Here is a 21,637-nt window from a genome sequence, read left to right on the forward strand (position 1 = left end):
TGTGTTCTGTATTTTTTAAAGAACATTTTCTAGTTTTCTTTGTACAGTTCCTTTACTTCCATTGTTAGGTTTGCTCCTATGTTTGATTTTGGTGCATTTGTAAATGGGGTCATTTTCTTAATTTTTTTCTTCTTCTATCTCATTGTTTATATCTAGAAAGGCAAGTGATTTTGTGTATTGTTATCATGTGCCACTGCGGAGCTGAGTTATTGTTTCAGTTTTTCAGTGTAGTCTTTTTATTTCTCAATGTATACTGCCATTAATTAGCAAGTAATAACTTTAGTTCTTTCCCAATTTGGATTCATTTTATATCCTTCTCTTCTTTAACTGCTTTAGGTAGGTCTTCCAATTCTGTGTGAAGTAATAGTGGTGAGAATGGTCAATGTTGATTTGTACTATATTAGTGGGAAACCTTTCAATTTTTTTCTGCATTGAGAATGATTTTACCTGAGGTTCTGTTATATCTGATTTTTATTATGTTAATATAAGTTCTACTTGTCACCAACTTTTCAAGGGTTTACAACCTACGTGGATATTTAATTTTACTGGATGCTTTATTGCCATCTATTGATATCATCATATGATTTTTATCTTTTTTCCCTTAATGTGGTGAATTATATTGATTGATTTTTGTCTGTTGAAACACACTTGTTTCCCTGGAAAAAAATTCTATGATGTCATGGTATGTAATTGTTTTAAAACATTTTTGGAGTCATTTTACTAGGATTTCCACCAGGGATTTTGCTTATGTGTTCATTAAGAAAACTAGTTTGTTGTTTTCTTTTTCATGTGTTGTCTTTGTTTTGTTATTAGAGTTATGTTCATTTCTTGTAATATGTATAAGAGCATTCATTTTTTTCGCAATTCTTTGGAAGCGTTTGAGCAGAATATGTATTAGTTCATATTTGATCCTTTGGAAGAACTCGTATAGCTGTCTGGTCCTGTTCATTGTGCTTTTGGAGAATTTTATTTACTATTCCAATTTCCCTGATTTTTATTGTTCTATTTCTTCTTTATTAATCCTCCTATCATTGCATAATTTGAAGCATTGTCCATATCTTTTAGGTTATTGAATTTTTAGCATGTAAATGTTCATAGTGGTCTCTTATTATCCTCTGTATTTCTGCCTTGTACGATGTAACTTTTGTTTCTGTTCCTATGTATTTGAGTTTTTCTCCTGACATTCTTAGTGAGCCTAACTAGAGGCTTAACTGTTTTTTTTTTTTTTTTCAAGAAATACTTCTTGGTTTCATTAATCTCTTAGACTGCTTTTTCAAATTTCTATTTTATTTCTGCTTAATAATTTATTATTTTGTTTCATTTACTGTTTATTTTGCTTGTTCTATTTTCGTTCTAGTTCCTCAAAGTGCAAGATAAAGTTAATTATTTGAGCTTTTTCTTGTTTCTTTATGTGGCCTTCTATTGTTATATACTTCCCTCTTAGTACCACCTTTGCTGTGTGCCATAAATTGTGGAAGATTGTGACATCATTGTCCTGCGTCTCAATGAATTTTTTAATTTCTTTGATTTACCATTTATCCCCCATATATTTCAGTAGTGTGTTGTTCAGTCTCCAGTTATTTGAAGTTTTCTCTACTTTCCTCTTAGAGTTGATTTCTAGGTTGTTACCTTTATGATCAGAGAAAATATTTTGGATGATTCCAGTCTCAATGAATTTTTGATTCCTGTGAACTGGTATGTGGTCAACCCTGGAGATGTCCAATAGGCACTTGAGAAGAATGTATATTCAGCTGTGTGGGGGGTGCCATGCCCTATGGGTATCTATTAGATTTATGCAATTAATTTTTAAAGGCTATTATGTTCTTCTTTATTTTCTGTCTAGTTGATTTGTCCATTGGTAAAAATGGGGCCTGCATCATTTTGAAAATAAGCTTTCATTTTTCATTTGTACAATTGTGGCTTTTGTTACAAATTATTAACTGTCCATATGCTTGGATTTATATTTGGGCTTTCTATTCTATTCCATTAGTTTGTATTTCTGCTTTTTCTTACAATACTATCCTATCTTACTGTTTCTGTTGTATATTTTGAAATCATAGAATGTGAGACCTCCATTTTTCTTCTTTCCTCTCAGGATTGTTTGTTATTAGAGGCCTATCGGTTTCCATAAAAATTTTATGATTTATTTCCTATCTCTTTGAAAAAGTCATTGGGAATTTGATGGATATTGTGTTGAACCTGAGGATTGTTTTAGGTAATGTTGACATTTTAATAATGTTTATGCCTCCAAACCAGAAGCATGGCATATCTTTTCATTTCTTTGTGTCTTCTGTTATATCTTTTTTAAAGTTTTACAATTACCAATAAATAGGTCCTTTACTTTGTTTAAAATAATTCCAAGGTATTTCATTCTCCTTGGTGTGATAACAAATGGAATTAAAAAAAATAATTCTATTTCTTCTGATTCCATTTGTAAGTGGATTTTGTTTATTTATTTATTTATTTATTTTTTGCGTGTGTCACTCCACTTTACTATATTCATTTATTTTTAGTAGTTTTTGGTAGGGTCATTTGGTTCTATAAGTATATATTCATGTCATTGGCAAATGGTGGTAGTTCACTTCTTTTTCCCATTTGGATCCCTTATATGTCTTTTGTTGTTGTTGAATTCTTCTAACAAGTTATATTGATCAATAGTGATAACAGTGTTCATCCTTTTTTTGTTCCTGATTTTAGTGGAAATGCTTTCAGTTTTTTTTATAATTGAGAATGATCTTGGCTATGATTTTTGTCTTATGGGTTTTATTATGTTTACAGAAGTTCCTTTATTCCCATTTTATTAAGAAATTATTGTAAATGGATTTTGAATGCCTTTTTGGCATCTACTAAAATGATTTCATCCTCCATGTGTTCTTCAGCTTTCATAGTTTTCTCTAGCATTTTCTATCTATTGAGATTTTTACATTTTGCATCTCTGTTATTTTATTATTAATAACTTCAATTTCTTTTTTCTCTTCATTAATTTTATATCTCTGGTCATTCATTTGACTTTCTGAATTTTGTTGGGTCTCTTTAGCTTTATTTGTGTTACTTTGACTTATTTTGTGCATTTATGTACATGTCTCTTTGATTCTCTTTACTATATTAGTTTTGAGCAACCATTATATTTGGGAGATAAAATGTTCCATGCCTTTATGGTTGAATTCTGGAAAGTAGTTCTATCCTTGTAATATTATATGCCTTTTGTCTCAAGATGCAGTGAGTTGTAATTTTTTTTTCTGCCAGTTTTTCTTGATTTAGGTTTTCCTATTATTTTAAACTAAATGTAGCAGAAACCTAAAGAATTGAGGTACTTTTAAACATGTGTTGCTGTGACTTTGTTTGATTTTATTTTTATGGGCCATTGTTGGCTTCCATAGTACTTGAGATCTTATGCTGCAGTTGGTGAGTCAGAGGTGGCGTGGGGCATGTTCTGGGTTTTTCTAGCACATTAGAAGTGCAGAAATGGGGGGGGGGGAGGGTTGCCACAGATATTTCTATATTCTGGCTCTGTAGTCTTGGACTCTGCAGTCTGTACAGTCAGTGCACTTCCTGGGATCAGTAGTAGTCCTGAGTGTTGGGGGATGGAGATTACCATCCACAGCACAGTATCTGATGGCTTTACTGGGATCTGGCCTTTGTGGAGCCTTATTCTAGCATGTGTTTTCCCTAAGTCAAGAGTGTGTGCCTCAGCACAGTGGAGGCACCTCCGCGGGAACTTGGCTTAGCTGGCAGCCCACTGATGAATGCCAAGCCCTGGACCATATCCTTTAGGTGTTGCTTCCTACCTCCTTTTCAGTGGAGGTGACTCCTTTATCTTCTCTGTTGCATTCTGTGTTTATCTCTGATGTCCAAGGTTATTTTCAAGTTCAGCCCAAGCCAATGAACTCTGGGTATAGTGTCCACCTGTCTAATTCTTAGATGATACTCTCTCAAAGTTCATATAATTTGTATAAATATATTTTATAAATAGACTAATTTATAATCAGACTAATACCAAAACACCTTATCTCATATATATATATATTTATATATACACATATATGTGTATATACAGAGATATAGATGTCGTTAATATATATTTCTGACTTTGAAAATAAGCATTTCTAAAGCATTAATGACATGAATCACTAATCTAGTTTCTACTCCACCCTTCATCTTATGAAATCATTATTTTAAAATTGTTAGATATCTTTAGTGTGTGCTTGTTGTTGATACACAGAAATATTATACATTATTGATTTTTATATTTTTAAATGTACCCAAATAGTTATTGTATTATCCTTTATAATTGTTTTCTTATTTTGTTTTTCAGATTCATTCATGTTGACTAAGAACTACTTTATTTTTGTATTTGTCCACTGTCATTATGTGATCTCATCAGTTTTTTCTTTACAATATAGATGTCTATTTTAAAATTAAATTTGTTTTTTACATTATTGTTTATAGAGAATATTTGACTCCTCTCTTCTGTTGTAGTCCCTGTACTTCTCCCAACACCACAGCATGAATGATCCATCACCATAAAAGATTGTGCTCTTCCCTCTCCTCTTTCGACCCTGTATTCCTCAGATCTATGGTCAGTTGAAAGTTACATCTGTTTCCTCACCCTTTGTTAGGGTTCTCTGTCTTTTAAATATAAGTGAAACCCTCTGAATTATTTTGCCTAGAAAAATCCTAGCTCCATCCATGTTGTTGCAAATGGCATGGGTTTATCTTTATTGATCACTGAGTAGTATTTCATTGTTATATCGAGGACATCTTCTTGATCCATTTATCTGTTTCGGGACATTTGGATTCTTTTCATATCTTAGCAATTGTAAATAGTGTTGCCATAAACATAGATGTTCAAGTTTCCTTTCAAATTATTGGGGCTTTTTTTTTTCTCCTTCAGTCATTGTGTAGAGTCCTAGGAGTAGAATAATGGCTCATATCGTAGATCCATTTTTAATATTTTGAGGACTGTCCACACAGTTTTCCATAATGACTGGACCAGTTTACATTCCCACTAGCAGTGTAAGAGGATTCCTTTTCCACCACATCCTCACAAGCATTTGTTTTTAGTTTTATTAATATTAGCCATTCTCATGGGTATTAGGTGGTATCTCATTGCAGTTTTGATTTGCATTCCCCTGATAATTGGTGATCAACATTTTTTCATAGGCCTGCTAGATATTTATGTATTTCTTTGCAGAAGTTTCTTCCTAGCTCTTCTGCTCATTTTTTTGGACTGGCTTCTTTGTTTTTGTTGTGTTTCCTAAGGTATTTGTAGGTCTTTGATACCAGTCCCTCGCAGTTGTATGGTATGCAAATATTTTCTGCCATTTCATAGGACGTCTCTTTGTTTCGGCTGTCATTTCTTTTTCATTTTAGTTTGGTAAAGTATAAACTGTTAATATTTTCCTTTGCTATCCTTGCTTTTGGAGATGAGCCCTCAGAGATGTTTCTAAAGTTTTTGTCATAGAGTACTATGCCTGTGTTTTCTTCTATATATTTTATGGTTTCAGGACTTACATCCAAGCCTTTTATCCATTTTGAGTTGATTTTTATATAGTGTGGAGTCATAGTGTAGCTTCATTCTTTTACATGTGGCAAGACAGTTTTCCCATCAAAATTTATTGAAGAGGTGTCCTTAGTTCTAATGTGTATTCTTTGCTCCTTTGCTTTAGACTAAGTGACAATGTATGTGTGATTCTATTTCTGGGCTTTCAGTTCCTTTCCATTGGTCTGTGTGTCTGTTTTTGTTCCTTTTCCATAATGTTATTTTTATGACTTTATGGTAGAGTTTGAAATATGGGACTCTGCTACTTCCATTATTCCCTTTTTTAGAATGTTTTGGCTGCGCAGGTTTTTTTTTTTGTTTGTTTTTTGTGTTTTTGCTGCTCTCTATGAATTTCAGCAGTGTTTGTTCCATTTCTCTGAAGAATTCCATTGAGAGTTTAATTTTTTAAAAAAGATTTATTTATTTATGCATACAGAACTAGGGTATAATCCAGAGGTGCTGGGGCAGTGAGAGGATTCACCAGAGACACAGTGGGGAGCAGAACAGGCCGACCAACAAAGTACACTGCTGAGGGGAGCAGCGGGCGGGTCAGGAGGGGTATTGTGCACCATGTGGATCACCAGGGCTGGGATTGAACTCATGCTGCTGTGGCTTTATCATCTTAGTGCTGTGCTTTAACCTGATGCACCAGCAGGTAGGGCCCAGGTTTTCATTTTAATTGTATTGATTTTGTAAATTGCTTTTGGTAGGGTTGCCATTTTGATAATGTTAATTCTTTCCACGAGCAGGATGTCTTTCCACTTCTTTGTGTCTTTTATTTCTTTTAACAGCATTTTGTAATTTTCCTTGTGTAGGTGTTACACCTCCTTTTTTAGGCTTATTCCCAGGTATTTAAATTTGGGAGGTACAATAGTGAATGGGATGGTTTGCTTAATTTCTTCTTCTTTAGAGTGCTTGTTTGCATTTAGGAAGGCTACTGACTTTTGTATATTGATTTTATAACCTATTTAACTTTATTAAATTGGTTTATTGTTTTAATTAGTTTCCCCATGATTTTTTTAGGGTGCTCTCTATATGCTATCATATGCAAATAATGTCAGTTTTATTTCTTCTTTCCCAATTTGGACTTCTTGTATGTATTTTTCTTGCCTAATTGCTTTATCTAGGACTTCCAATATGATATTAAAAAGCAGTTGTAAAGATGTATATCCTTGTATTTTCTAGTTATTAATAATACAAGCTTTTCAGATTTTCACCATTGAGAATGATGTTAGCTGTGGATTTTTTCATATATAGCTCTCTTATTATGTTTAGATATACTTTTTATCCCACTTTTATTTTAAAGATTTATTTATTTAAGTATGTACAACTGGGGTATAAGCCAGAGGTGTGTGTGTGAGGGAGGAGGGATGAGATAATTCACCAGAGACAGAATGGGAAGCAAAAATAATCTAGATAATTTTAACTAAGATTGTATGTGGAAATTTAATTAGGTTCTTTTCAGTAAACATTAAATAAATCACTCAAAACACAGATATTCCCAAGCCTTTCTGTTACTTTTTTTTTCTGTCAGTTACTTTCAAAAATGTAGGTGAGAACGTTTTCAAGACAGAATGTCTTGGACAAAAGTACATTAAATGACTGAGAACACACTGGAATATCAGTAATTTACTCTTCATCAAATAAATATTATGACTGCTGTTATTTGTAAAACACCAAAAAGGAGGAAGTATAAGCATTGTTTATTACCTTTACCATTTGAATTTCTAAAAAGTAACATTTATGACCCTCCCTGATGGTGCAGCAGGTTAAAGCTCAGCACTAAGAAGCTAAAGCCACTTCAGCATGAGTTCGATCCCTGCCTGCCCCGGAGGTGACCACATAGTGGGGCAGACCTCTCCTGGCCCACTGCTCCCCTCAGGAGTGTACTTTGTCAGTCAGCCTGTCTGTTCCCCACTCTGTCTCTGGTGAATCCTCTCACTGCACCTGCACCTCTGTCTTGTACCCCAGTTCTGTATGCATAAATAAATAAATCTTTAAAAAAGTAACAATTATATTTGAGATATCAAATAAAACCAGTTGCAGCTGTTCTGTGTCCTCCTTGTTGAGTATCAACATATTTTATTATTGAACAAATTCTTGGCAAACAATATTTATATGTTAGCCACACGATACCAAAACATGGACACATTTGCCTTGAACACCAAGACTATCCATGTGCTTTACCCTGGATTGCATCTAGATAATAATACTGTAATATTAGGATAGAACAATATTCATTATTATTGAAAACTGAGTATGAACCTTGAGAAAGTCATTTGCATTATGTTTCCTTGGGATTACCACATTCTTTTCCACTCTGACCTTGTTATTTTGCTCATACTTGGAAATGTAATGCAGAGTGACTAAGATAATGTTGTTTACATAGAATTTAAGTGGAGTGACATTATAGTCAAGCAAGTGTCACATCATCCAAAGTGAAGGAAGACTTAATTACCATAATCCTGTGAATACTAATTTGTGTTAGCCATGTGTGGCATAATAATGTAATGTTCTACATGTTACATTTAGTACTGTGAAAGTCCAATACATTAGGTCTCAGGATGTGTGTTTCTTTAATAATTAAAGTGGATTTAGAGAAGGAAAACACATTTTTAAAGTAGGATAGTTATCTGAATGTTCACGTGAAGTTCATACATTTTAGAAACTTTGTAGAGTTGCAGAATAATATGAATTTGTAGGGATTGCTATAATATCCATAAATCTAAACACCAGTGAGTAAGGGTTATAGACCATGAATTTCTCAGGAGGGTACAGGGTAGCTTTCACTAAATGATTAAGACAGCATAAAGAAGAAAGGCTGATAACCACTTATTATTGTGCAAGGGTGAACATCTCATTAATTTACAAAGAAATTCATGACATTTTCTAAATTTGTATAGCCCTATTTTTAAAAGTTTGTGAGTATAACTAATTAGCTGTTAAAATATTGTTCTTTCTGAGATCCAGTATGAATGCATTTGAAAAGGCAGTGTATTGGCCCTAACTTGGTAGGGTTTAGAATATATCTTGATTAACCCTACAAAATAACATATATTAAGAAGTTAGAATATTATGCCAAGATAGCCCTTCTTTGGCTAATAACCTTTTGGAATGTAGTCCATTTCATGTTCCATGGAAACACACTCTAACGTCCTACATATACATTAAAGTGGCCTGAACATATGTCCTGCCTCCTAGGTTTTGTTTGTTTGTTTGTTTGTTTATCAATCCACATTTTAAATGCAAAAAAAAAAAAAACTTGCTTGAGTTCTCTTCCTGTCAGCATGTGAAGACTCCAAAGAGCTGTTGTTGCTTTAGATTATCATTTGGATTTTCTTTCATTTTTTTTTTAAAAGATTTATTTATTTGTGCATACAGAACTGGGGTACAGGCCAGAGGCTCAGGGGTGGTGAGAGGCTTCACCAGAGACAGAGTGGGGAGCAGAACAGGCAGATCAACGAAGTACACTGCTGAGGGGAGCAGCGGGCGGGTCAGGAGAGGTCTGCCACGCCATGTGGTCTCCTCCGGGGCAGGCGGGAATCGAACTCATGCAGAAGTGGCTTTAGCCTCTCAGTGCTGTGCTTTAACCCGCTGCGCCACCAGGGAGGGCCCTGGATTTTCTTTCATTTTAAGTTGCAAAGAGGGGGCAAATATAATTTGATTCAATAATATCTTTGAAAAAATTTTTAAATAAAACCACTAGAAAATTGAACTTTATAAATATGTACCTCAGTGAGTATATTTATGAGATATATTATTCATAAAGATAGTGTTACATCGTCCAATGTATAATTTCTCAGATTTCCTTAAAATGTGTAAAAGCTGTTAAAATATAAAAAATATTGAAGTTTGTTAATAGATTCCATCATAATTTAACATAAAAAATATTGAAGTTTGTTAATAGATTCCATCATAATTTGATTTTTTGTGATACTGAGAGCTTAAATAACTTTGCACTGATTTGTCATTATAAATTATTCTTGCTATAGATAATTTTATTTGTCTGTAAACATTCTTTGAATTCTATTTGATGAAAATCAAATTATTATTTTATTTACTTATTTTTTAAAATTAAAGTGACATTGGTTTACAACATTTTCTGTCATTTAGAATTACAGGATTACACCCTCTATATATTTCCATTCCACACCTTCTACCAAGGCACCATATTCTGTCACCAAAGTCTGCTATGCCCCCTTCACACTTTGGTCTTTCCCTCTCCCTTCCTTTCCAGTAGCTTCAATACTACAGTCAGATATTCAGTGTTTGATATTGTGTTTTTCTTTGATCTTTTATTTTCTCTTAGTCCATATGTAAGTGAGACAATTCAGTTGTCTTTCTCCTTGTAACATTTCATTTTGTATAATCTGGACCTTTTCATGTTAAATGTTTAGTTGTAGTGAAATAGTTTGTTGCTATAATACAGTTGGTCACAGATCTGTGTGGCTTTGCTGCTTTAAAATGAAAGCAGCATAAATTACCAAAAAAATGATTTTACATATTAAAATTTTAAATGGACTTGAAATTTGCTCCCAGCTAATGAATGGCTGTGTTTTGAAGTAACTTCCATTTCAAACTGACCCGATTTCCTTTTGAGATAACGACGCATTGACACGCATTGACACTCTGGTAAAATAAATTCCCTTCTAGCAAATAGCGTGTTCTAGAAGAGGATCACCTGTGCACAAGCTCTCTGAAGGCCTTGGAAGACTAGAGTTAAGTTTCAACTGTTGGCTTAAGAAGCAGTTGAAAGTATCTTGTCACTCTTGTTCAACCAAGGATACCTACCAAAAAGTTTTTACTTTGTTTTATTATACAATTTGTGTTTATTAATAGGAGTTAGTAGGGTAGATAGTGTAGCTGTGTGATGGAGGTGTTGGAGCAGACCCTGATACCAGTATATTTTGATAAGAATAGTCATGTTAGGACAGGAATTGTCCATTTTGCCTAATACTCCACAAAGCAATGTGCTCTGGAAAATATTTACCTTTGTGTTCCCAGGTTCCAGCTTCTCTTTTCAGAGAATTGACTGAAGCATGTTTATTACATTTGATATTGTCAGCCTCCCAGAAATGCTAGGTGATTGTTTGAAATTTAAGAGGAATCCCTGAGCTTCATAAATTATAAACTTATTTAAATCAAATGCTAGACTTGTGGGTTAGTTACTCAGACAATGGGCAGGTTCACTAGGAGTGCTTCCTTCTTAATATTTAAATCATAATGATACAACTAGCAAAAGTTTGTTCATCATATAGTTCATGAATACTGGAAAATAGAAAGAAAAAACTTTAGATGCAAAGACTATCTGGGCTAATGATATCCTAACAGTTTCATAAGTGTTGGTCAGAGATAGTCGAAAAGATTTGTAGTATTGTTAATCACATTCTGAGATAGCTAGACGTTCTGCTCCTGTCTTCTCCCTCCCTGACATGTCTCCCTTCCCCTCAAATGACTTGCATAAAACTGTATGTGATTGAAAAACAGAAAGCACTTAATATTAGACATATTTAAATAAATATTTAATGAATAGGTTATGGAACACAACACTTTCAGGTAGGTTCTTGGATATTTCTCAACTTCCTTAGGTAAAAATATGGCATTTATAAAATAAGCATTTCTTGGAATAAGCTTTAAAAAGTGAACATTTCAACCTTAATAGAAAAATTTTATTTAGGAATTATTCTTTGCACTTTGAGAATCCACTGAGTGTATTGAACATGTGGCAGCACAATTAAATTCTAGCAACTGCAAAAATAATTGGTGAATTTAAGTTGAATCTGTTGTGAACAAGTAAAGTTATTATTTTGCACCACTCTACAAATGTGGCAGGACACGTTAAATGATAAATTAGGCATGAACATGTTAGCAAACGGCTTACATTGGTAATTAGTATTTACTGCCACAAGAGAATGCCTCTTTTAAAATAGTGACAAGAAACTGATCAATTTAAGTTGTCATAGTAACCAAAAGAGTTCCATTGCTTTTGTTGGGGTTAGCCTATTATGGTATATATCCTTTAGAAATATATTTATGAGCTATAAAGATAAACTACTCAACAATGCGAAAGAGGTTAGGACACCCAAATACCAAGCTGACAAATTCCAAATGAATACGTGAATACTCACTAACAAGCTCAAGTGTTCTATGGTTGTCATGACATTTCTTTTACAAAGCAAATGATGTCTGGAAAATAATCTTAAAACTAGACAAAAATGCAAATCCCTTTATGATAGTGTGTGGCTGTCACATTCATAATAACAGACAGTCATTGATGATTTATGAGATGACACCATGACAACAGTCTTTCATCATTGGCACCTTGGTAACTTTTATATCATAGGGTTTGTGGGAGCCTGTGAAAAGTTTTCAATATGTCATAGAAAAAAAGTCTACTCATATCTTAATCCATTAGCTGTCATTTGACACAGGGTGAATGCATTGTAGAGATTTTTAAATCATCTGAACAAGTGAAAGCTGGCAATGTCTAGTTAAAATAGTCTGTTCAACTAATAAACACTTTTAGTAACTAATAACATTTGTTTCAGTCATTTAACCTTTCAAAGAAAATACATAATGCCTTTCTTAATTCTCTTGAGCGCAAGCTTTTAGGTTGTTTGCAATTTTGATGCCTGGTAATGTTCTATTGTAGCTAGGATGGAGAAGGAAAAAGTGAATGAAATATACATTGATGTACTTTGAATTTAACAGAAAGATTTTTTAATGTGATTTTAATATTAAGGTCATTATAAAAGTGAAATGTGTAATTAGATATTTTAAATGACATTGATGCTGTTGGTAGGTTAATATGTTACTGTTACTCAGAGTGAATTATCTATCAGTTTTTCTATTATCAGTGATTCAAAACTTTGGAACTATGGTCAACCTTCTGTCATGGTTTTATTATCAGTTTATCAGAAAATGAATTCATTTGATATTTGGACTTCTAGAAAGATTCCTCTATTATGGAGCCACTTACTGCAGAAAAGGGTTAGCTAAGAAGGTGATTTGAGATTTCACCCAGTGGAACTGGTCAGTATTTTGTAAGAAGTGTAGAAAATCAACATTTGGAGATATTGAATTTAAAATACTAAACAACACAACTTAAATGACAGAAATATAACATAAGCATGCATATCAGAATTAAACTAGCTGTTATATAGGTTTGAAAAAATATGGGTATGAGTAATTATCTAAATATTTTCTTCTTATCTAATTGTACCCTTTGTAAGTATAAAAATTCATAATACCCATTCTCTGCAGAGGACATGAAATAAATTAATGACATAAAGTAGGCTATCTGGTATTTATTCATTAAAATATTTTATTTAAATATTTCCTAAAAGATGGTGGAGTGGATATAAAATCCTTTATTAAGGAGCCCTGACTAAACTCAGAATGGGTAACTTGGCCCTAATTAATAGTTAATAAGAGCCTATCATTCAGTGTTGTACTAATTATTTTCATTCTAAGAAAAGAAGTAATTATTATGAATATTTTTTTCTAGTTAGTAGGGAAAACACACAAGGGAACATGATTCATAATATAATTTAAGAATAATCTGGTCTTAACTCAAGATTTTACTCCATGATTTGGAATATGGTATAGAATACATTGTCTTTATTTTCTAGAAGCTTATAATTTAGTTGATTGAGATACTAAGCATGAATCAACCAGAAAATCAACAGAAAATACAAAATTTAAAACTGTATTATTGTATTATATGTAGGCCATAGAAATAAGAATTAAAATTATAGTAACGGGAAATTTTAGTTTGGAAAGATCTCATTAGGATAACTGAGGAGATAAGAATATTTAGGAAATTTAGGATTCCAGAGAAGTGTTATTCTAGGTTTTGAAATCCCACATGCACAAAGGCAGAGATATAAATAATTATGACATAGTTTGCCAATATTATGGTACTCTTCATAATACCCCTCATATTATTCAGACCCTTCACCAATTTAACAAGCATTTATTCTATATAAAACATTCTGAGCAATTGTGATACAAACATAAGTAAAACATGCTATCTTTACGTAGAACAAATCCAACTATCATTTTTATACTTAATCCTATCCAAATGACCAAGAAGCAATCCTGATCTCCTTTTTAAATGGCAGAATATGATATGCTGATTAAACTAGACAGGAAAATAAAAGGTCATTGAACACAGGACTTTGAACATCAACTTCTGAGGGCTCTTGTATATATCACAGAAAACATGGTGTTCGAAGGCCTTGTGGCAGTCTCTCAACTGGAGTTGATTTTATTCCATGGACATTTGCCATTGTTTGGAGATATTTTTGTTTGTCATACTGGTGATGCTAGTGGATACAGACCAGGAATGCTGATTAATATCCTATAATGCACACGGTTGCTCCCAAAAAACAAAGGCTTTCTGAGCTTAGGGCATCAGTAGGACTGAGGTAAATACATGACTAAAACATTGCACAAGATTTAATCCTACTTATCCTTTTAAATCCTTTTAATCTCACCTATAGACACTTTCTCTCTTACTATCAATTCAATCACTTCAATGTCTTAGAACATTCTATTTAATTTTTTTCATTATTTCATAAATGCTGTTATCTCTACCTGGAACACACTTCTTTTGTCTTTTTCCCATAACTTTGCCTTCATCTTGCTAAACAGACTCCTATATGCCTAGCAACTACACTCTGAGTAAAGAAAATGTGTTTTCTTTATCTTTGCATCACAATTGCTTAGCATGTTTGAGACATAATAAATGCTTGTTGAATTTGTGAAGGGTTTGAATACTATGGAAGAAAAGAGATGGCAAGGATTTTGGTGATTATGTGCAATGACTGGGAATGGAAGGAAAATTTCAGAAAATCCACAAAAGGAGAATTCTCATTGATTGGTAGATGATTTGATGATGGGTGATGACAGAAGAGTCAAAGATGATGTCTCTAAGTTAGATAGGTTGAGAAAAGGGAGACAGAAATGGGGCCGTTAGATGGGCCCTCCCTGGTGGCACAACATGTTAAAACACAGCTCTTGAGCTGTCCCCAGCACTGCAGCTCAAGTATGATCCCTGGCCAGGGAGCTGACCCACATGGTGCAGCAGACCTCTCCTGACCTGCTCAAGGCTCCCCTCAGCAGTGTATTTCAGTACATCTGCCTGTTCTGTCTCTGGTGAGTCCTCTCACCCTCCTGCTCCTATGGCCTGTACTTAGTTTCTTATATCCATAAATAAATCTTTTTTTTAAAAAATGGGGCAGTTAGGAATGAAGCTTAATTTTATAGTGAGATAATGAGAATTTATATTTATTGATCTTGAGATACCTATAAATAGTTGGAAATAGACTTCAGGCTGGGAGAGCTTACAAGCTCTATGATCACTTAACCTTTATGTATCTGTACAATGGGAAAAGTATGAGTCCCTAGCTATCACCTGTTTGTAAGGACTAAATGTTTTAAAGCATGTAAAGCATTTTTTCAGTGTTAGTATAGTTATCATTTTAAAAAGGTTATTATTGTTGTTGCTATTATTAAATTCCATTGCTATGAAAGTCCTTTCTTTTTATTGGTCTGCCTATTGAAATTAAACCCTTGGTATTTCTGCCATTTTTTTCTCTGAAAACCTTCATGATGAATCAGAGGAAAATGACTACCCTCTCTTTAAAAATTTTATAGAATTTTAGTTTAACCACTCTTTCTTGTACTTCTAATATATTGTCTTGTTCTACCATTGCATATTGTAAGGGCTTGGAAGGTAGGATTCTGATTTATTTATCTTTTCTTAAAAATAATGAGTGTTAAATCAAGGTTATGAAATTAGTTGCATTATTATTCTTGTTATTTTGTGGTACTCATCAATAGAGGATGGTTGACTCTTAGAAATAATGTTTTCTTCTATTTATATTAATTTAGCATTGATGTCCCTTGTATTTTCAAAGAACTTTTTTATAAAATAAGATGCTGTATCATTTTGAATTGAATAAGTGCTAAATAATATGTGGGCAAATATTCAGAACTACTTTCAGAAAATGTAGCACAAGGGCCCTCCTGGTGGCACAACAGGTTCATGGGCAGCATTATGAAGGTCTCAGCTGCTACTGCATGAGCTCCATCCCCAGGCAGGGAGGTGACCCACATGGCACAGCACACTCCTCCTTTCTCACCTGCTGCTCCCCTCAGCAGTGTATTTCAATCAGCCTGTTCTGCTCCCCACTCCGTTTATAGTGAATCTCCTCACCCCCCACACCTTTGACCTGTACCCCAGTTCTTGTATGCATAAATAAATAAATCTTTAAAAAAATGTAGTACAGGGATGTCTAGAATATATTGTGGATACATAATGTAACTTAAGTACTTTAGTATGAGAGATATTCTTTCATATCTTTTGCACAGTTTATTTTATGCAATGATTCAATAAACTGCTCTGTGCTTAGAAAGTGTATTAGTAGTTTATTTATTATATATGTGGACATAATCCCTGCTTGGAACAAACTTCTTTCACTATAGATGTGAGCACAACTTCTGTTGAGTTCAACTAGGACTTAAGCTGGACTTTTTAGACCTATACCTTGTCTTTGGTCTACATATGTAAGCCTCTTAAATAAAGATTTCATGAGCATACTCAATGGTTTATGCTTATAAGCTCTAACATACAGCACCAAAGCACTAGGTGAAACTCTATTAGAAGTCTTAATTTCTAATATATTACAGAATTTCCTTATAAGCAACTTCATTCCAATCTTAAAGCAGAATCTTTCCAAGTGTTCAGTAGTTGTAGTTGAGGTATCTCTAATTTTTTTTGACATTTGGAATAATCTCTTTATGTGATAAGTTACTAGTTGTATAAATACAGACATATATGTGTTGTTCTCATAAAGTTGGTTGTTGCTTCAAAGAGAAAGGGTGGAGGTACCTGACTGTTGCATAAATAGGGAAAAATAGCATGTGAGAATATCAGAATTTACTGCAGTATTCATGAGCATGCATCAATAAGCAGTGACATTTAGCTTACCAAAACTGAAAGAGATAACTTGTTCCATAAATATTTGTCAATATTTGACTGACTACCTCAAAATAGATAAGAGGCAAAGGCTAAGAATATAATTTCATATACATATAAAATATTATAGACCAAAAGCATCCTAATATTGAACCTTTTATTTAAGCAATATCAAGAGCTATTTTTAAAATAATTTATTTGTATATATTTTACATCATTGTTCAATTTTACAATGTTTCCATTGTTTTCTTGTGTGTAGACCCCATAAATTCCCACCACTAATTCACCACTAATGCACCACCAGCATAGTCCCTTGTGCTCTTCTCACTCTCAGTTTGAGCCTTCTCCCTCTCCCTCCCCTGCAGAATGTTTCTGATTTATAACAGGCAAATTCAACTTCCGGGGTAAATGGCCTTTTATTGCAATTAACTTTATTCTTTCTCTCTTCCATGTTTTAATGCCTAAATCCTCATTCACACTCTCGATGAACTCTTCCCTAAAGGGAAGGGGGTACCAGAAAATATTTCCTCTTCTCTAAACTCTTCTCACACTCTCACTTCTGCTATTCTTACATTCAGTTTATTAAAAAAAATATTTACTGAGTACAGTACTGTCCTAGGTAACAGTAATAAATAAAAACAAACAAAACAAAAATCCCTGCACACTAGGAGCTTATGTTCTAGTATGTGTACATAAGCAACAGCCAAGTTAAACGAGTAAAATAAATTTTATGTTATGTAGTTGTGCTAAAGGTAGAAAGGAAGATTTGAAATTTGAGGATGGGTGTAAAATGAACTGTTGGATGATATGATTAGAAAAGTACTTAGAGAGGACAGATCTGAAGGACAGGAGGACACCAATCTTGTAGCTATTTAGGACATGAAACAGCAATCCAGGCAGAGGGACTAGGGAGTACAAAGTCCTTAGGCAGGAGCTGTGACTTTTTCAAAGTACAGCAAGAATGGTAACTTGGCACACATGGAGTTACTAGGAGATTAGGTAAACTTGGTGACAAGGGTCATGATATTCAATGTGTTGCTTTTCTTTTTTTTTAAAGATTTATTTATTCGTACAGAACTGGGGTACAGGCCAGAGATGTGGAGGGTGAGAGGATTCACCAGAGACAGAGTGGGGAGCAGAACAGGCAGATCAACAAAGTACACTGCTGAGGGGAGCAGCGGGCGGGTCAGGAGAGGTCTGCCACACCATGTGGTCGCCTCCGGGGCAGGCGGGAATCGAACTCATGCGGAGGTGGCTTTAGCTTCTCAGTGCAGTGCTTTAACCCGCTGCGCCACCAGGGAGGGCCCTCAATGTGTTGCTTTTAATTTGAGGAAATCAGAAACCAGTGAAGGGTTTTGAAAAGAGTTGTGACATAATGTTACTTAAGTTGTAAGAGTTATACTTTGGAAGGATCATGTCTGCTAGTATATTTAAAGATTTTAACATGTATAAGTCTAAAAAGGAAGACTATCGAATATGTATTTTTTAAATGCATACAAGAACTTGGGCACAAGCCAGATGAGTGGGGGATGAGAAGATTCACCAGAGACAGTGGGGAGCAGAAAAGTCAGATTTAGTGAAATGCACTACTGAGGGTGAAAAGGGATGAGACAGTAGAGGTCTACTGTCATGCCATGTGGGTCATCTCCCTGGTGAGGGATTGGATTCATGCTGTAGTGGCTTCAGATAGCTTCATAGTGCAGTGCTTTCACCCATTGTGCCACTAGGGAGGACCCTGACTATATTTTTTGATGACATAGAATTCAAAGCTAAAGTGTTTTATGAATAAGAAAGTGAAAATGATCTGGAAGCAATAATGAAGACCTGGGAAGAAAACTACTCTACCTCTAGCCCAGTAGTATGATGGGTATTGAAGTGTAAATAGCATCACTTGAGTAGGTTCATATAATTTTAACCAGTAAGAATGACTTTAATCCTATTCACTCAAGTAGACTTCAAATCCTATAAGAAGGCTTGAGTGAGAGTATAAGAATTTTTAGCTCTCCAGGTTATATGTCTACTTACCTCACTGTATCTGTAAGCTCCTGCCTGGGCAGATGTCTATTTATCAGAAGTTCTTTGTATAGGAAGCAAAACTTGAAAAATAATCATCTTTTAAAATGATGACTCATGTATTATGAGCCAGTATTTGCTTACATTCAGTAGGGTGTCTTTTTGTTTTAGTGACAGTCTCACTGTGAGGAAATTTTTTAGTGATGCCTTTATTGTCTCTTTGTTTCCCTTATTCTTTGAGCTTAGATCCTAAAAATATCCCTGAAGTCAAGTATTGTAGAGTGTTTTGCCTATGTTTTATTCTATATACTTTATTGTTTCTAGCCTTACCAAGGTTTTAATCTGTTTTGAGTTATCTTTTTCATATGGTGTGAGATATTGGTCTACATTTACTCCTTTGCATGTGATTATACAGTTTTACCAACACCATTTGTTGTAGTAACTTTCTCCAATGTATATTCTTGGCTCCTTTTTTGTAGATTAAATGTTGATATAAGTCTGGAATAAAGTTTGGGCTTTCAGTTATATTTCATTGATCTATCCGTCCACCTTTATTCCATACCTTTTTATTTTGATTACTGTAAGTTACTGTGTAGTATAGTTTCAAATTTGAGAATATAATACCAACTTCTTTTTTGTTAGGCTGTTTTGGCTATTTGGGGTCTTTTGTGGTTCTATGTGAATTGTGCTTGTTCTACTTTGAAGAATGCCATTAAAACTTTAATAGGTTGGTGACAGCACACGGGTGACTTGGTGATGGGAAACCCGCGGGGATTACAATTGAGATGAAAAAAAAAAAAAGAAAAAAAACTTTAATAGGGCTTTAATAGGGATTGCATTGAATCTGTATATTGTTTTGGATATGATGGTTGTTTTAACAGTCCTAAATCTTCCAATCCATGAGCAGGCAATATCTTCCCACTTCTGTCTTTTTTTTTCTTTTTTTTTAATGATTTCTTGTAGTTTTCATTGTACAGGTATTTTACCACCTTTGTTTGGTTTACTCCTTGTTATAAACAGGGCTGTTTTTTCTTGATTTCTTTCTCTTCTAGTTCACTGTGTGCATATAGGAATACAATTAATTTTTTAAAATTGATTTTGTAACCACCCACTTTCCTATATTGACATACAAATAGTTTTTTAGTAAAGCCTGGTTTTCTATGTATGTTATCATGTGAGTTTCAATTGTTCTACCAAGTTTCAAAGATGTACTAGTATGTGTCCTGAGCAAGCTCTTATAAAAAATATGTGAAATAATGAATGCTACCAAAGACATTTTATGATACAAGACTCAAAGACATCAGACAAAACAAAAGACCCTGCAGAATATTACCACTAATAAACATAGATGCAAAAATCCTTGACACAATCTAAGCATTCCAAATTCAACTATGCATTAAAAGATTCATCAGGACAAAGTGGGATTTATTGGAGGATTGTAAGCATGGTACAACATCTAGAAATGAATCAATGTATTGTGAAACATCAAAAAAGTTAAAACTCATTCAGAGAAAGCATTTGATTAGATTCAAGACCCATTTAGAAGTGGACTATCCTGCAACATAATATTGGCCTTATGTGACAAATTTGAAGTTAACATCATATTCAATGGTGAAACACTGAAAGCTTTTCCTCTAAGATCTGATGTTAAGACAAGGATGTCTACTTTACCATTATAGTTCAGCATAGCACTGGAATTCCTAGCTAGATCAATTAGGCAAAATAAATATATAAAAGGAATTCAAATTGAAAAGGGGATTGTTTATTTTCTGATATTAGTAAAGAAAGAATATTTAAATACAAATTGAATACAGAAAAGTAACCATTGCCCTTCCTTTGCTGATGGCATGTCAAATTACGTGTGCACGGGTAAGTAATTTTTAGTAATTTTTACAGTCTATTATATATATCCTACCATCCTTTTTGAGTTATATAGATATAGTGTACAAAAGATCTGTTTAAAACTATTCATAATTAAATGATCACTGTTGACTGAAATACTTTGGAGTGGGAAATGTACAGAGTGGTAATTTATCTTGGATATATAAAATATATATAGCAAATGTAGGAAAGCAAGTAAACAGATATTTTCCAGATATTTGATATTTATCCAAAATAACTGAAAACTTACTCAGAACAGGTAAACTCTATATAAGTCAAAGCAGTTTTCCCAAAGGCATTCTTAGTACATGATCATTATTTAACCCTTAACTGAATATTAGCAGTGTTGACAAAGTGTGTTACAGAGCTATGATGTATGAACAGTGTCGATGCTGGAGGCTGATAACCTATAACTTGGCATCCTTAGCTGTAAGCAAATGTGATCATGAAATAATACAACATTTTGGTTTTCAATGAATATTTACTTTATGCAAATAGGAGATATTTATAAAGGTTTATAGAAACTAGGTTCACATTCAAGCCTGTAAGAACTTATACTGTAGTCAAATACAGTACAATATATAATACAATGTAACATAATTTAACCTAATAGAATGTAATCTAAAAAAAGAAAAAAAAAAAAAACCTCAACAGATATTTGCATATAGATTTTGTGTCCTGTCACTTCACTGTGCTCATTTTTTGTTTTTCATAACTTCCTGGTGGAAACTTTAGGTTTATAATTTAAATTATGACACCACCTGTAAATAGTGGTCGTTTTACTACTTTTCTAATGTAGTTTCATTGTTATCTTTGTTTGTTTGTTTCCTAAGTGCTCTGGCTAAAACCTCTGACTCCATTTTGAACCATAATAGAGAGAGTGAACAATCTTGTCTTGATATTTGGGGAGGAAGCATTCAGTTTTTCACCATTGTTTCTTTAAAATGCATTTTAAGATAATTATTTCAGTTGTTTAAAACTCTGAGCACCATGAACTGACACCAACCAATACTGTAGATTTTATATACTTGCTCACCCAAAGTCATGAAGATTCAGATGTGTTTTTTTAAATCTCTAAGTTTGTGTGACAAAGTAATGTAAGATGCAAATACACTGATCTTTAACTTAGCAAACTTGTAAATGTTAAAGATAATTAAAATGTGCTTGGTTCTCTTTGGTGTCTCTGCTTTATTTGCTAATGTTGAATTTTACTTTGG

General features: G+C 33.6%; 1 protein-coding gene across 2 annotated transcripts in view; it reads left to right on the forward strand.

Annotated features, from left to right (window-relative positions):
• Window positions 1-21,637, forward strand: part of DACH2 (dachshund family transcription factor 2) — a 461,558-nt gene that overhangs the window by 185,778 nt on the left and 254,143 nt on the right. The gene's annotated exons all lie outside the window — the stretch shown is intronic.

The sequence above is a fragment of the Condylura cristata genome, unplaced genomic scaffold (genome assembly GCF_000260355.1).
Source record: "Condylura cristata isolate star-nosed mole 26May11 unplaced genomic scaffold, ConCri1.0 scaffold00019, whole genome shotgun sequence".
Taxonomy (NCBI): Eukaryota; Metazoa; Chordata; class Mammalia; order Eulipotyphla; family Talpidae; genus Condylura; species Condylura cristata.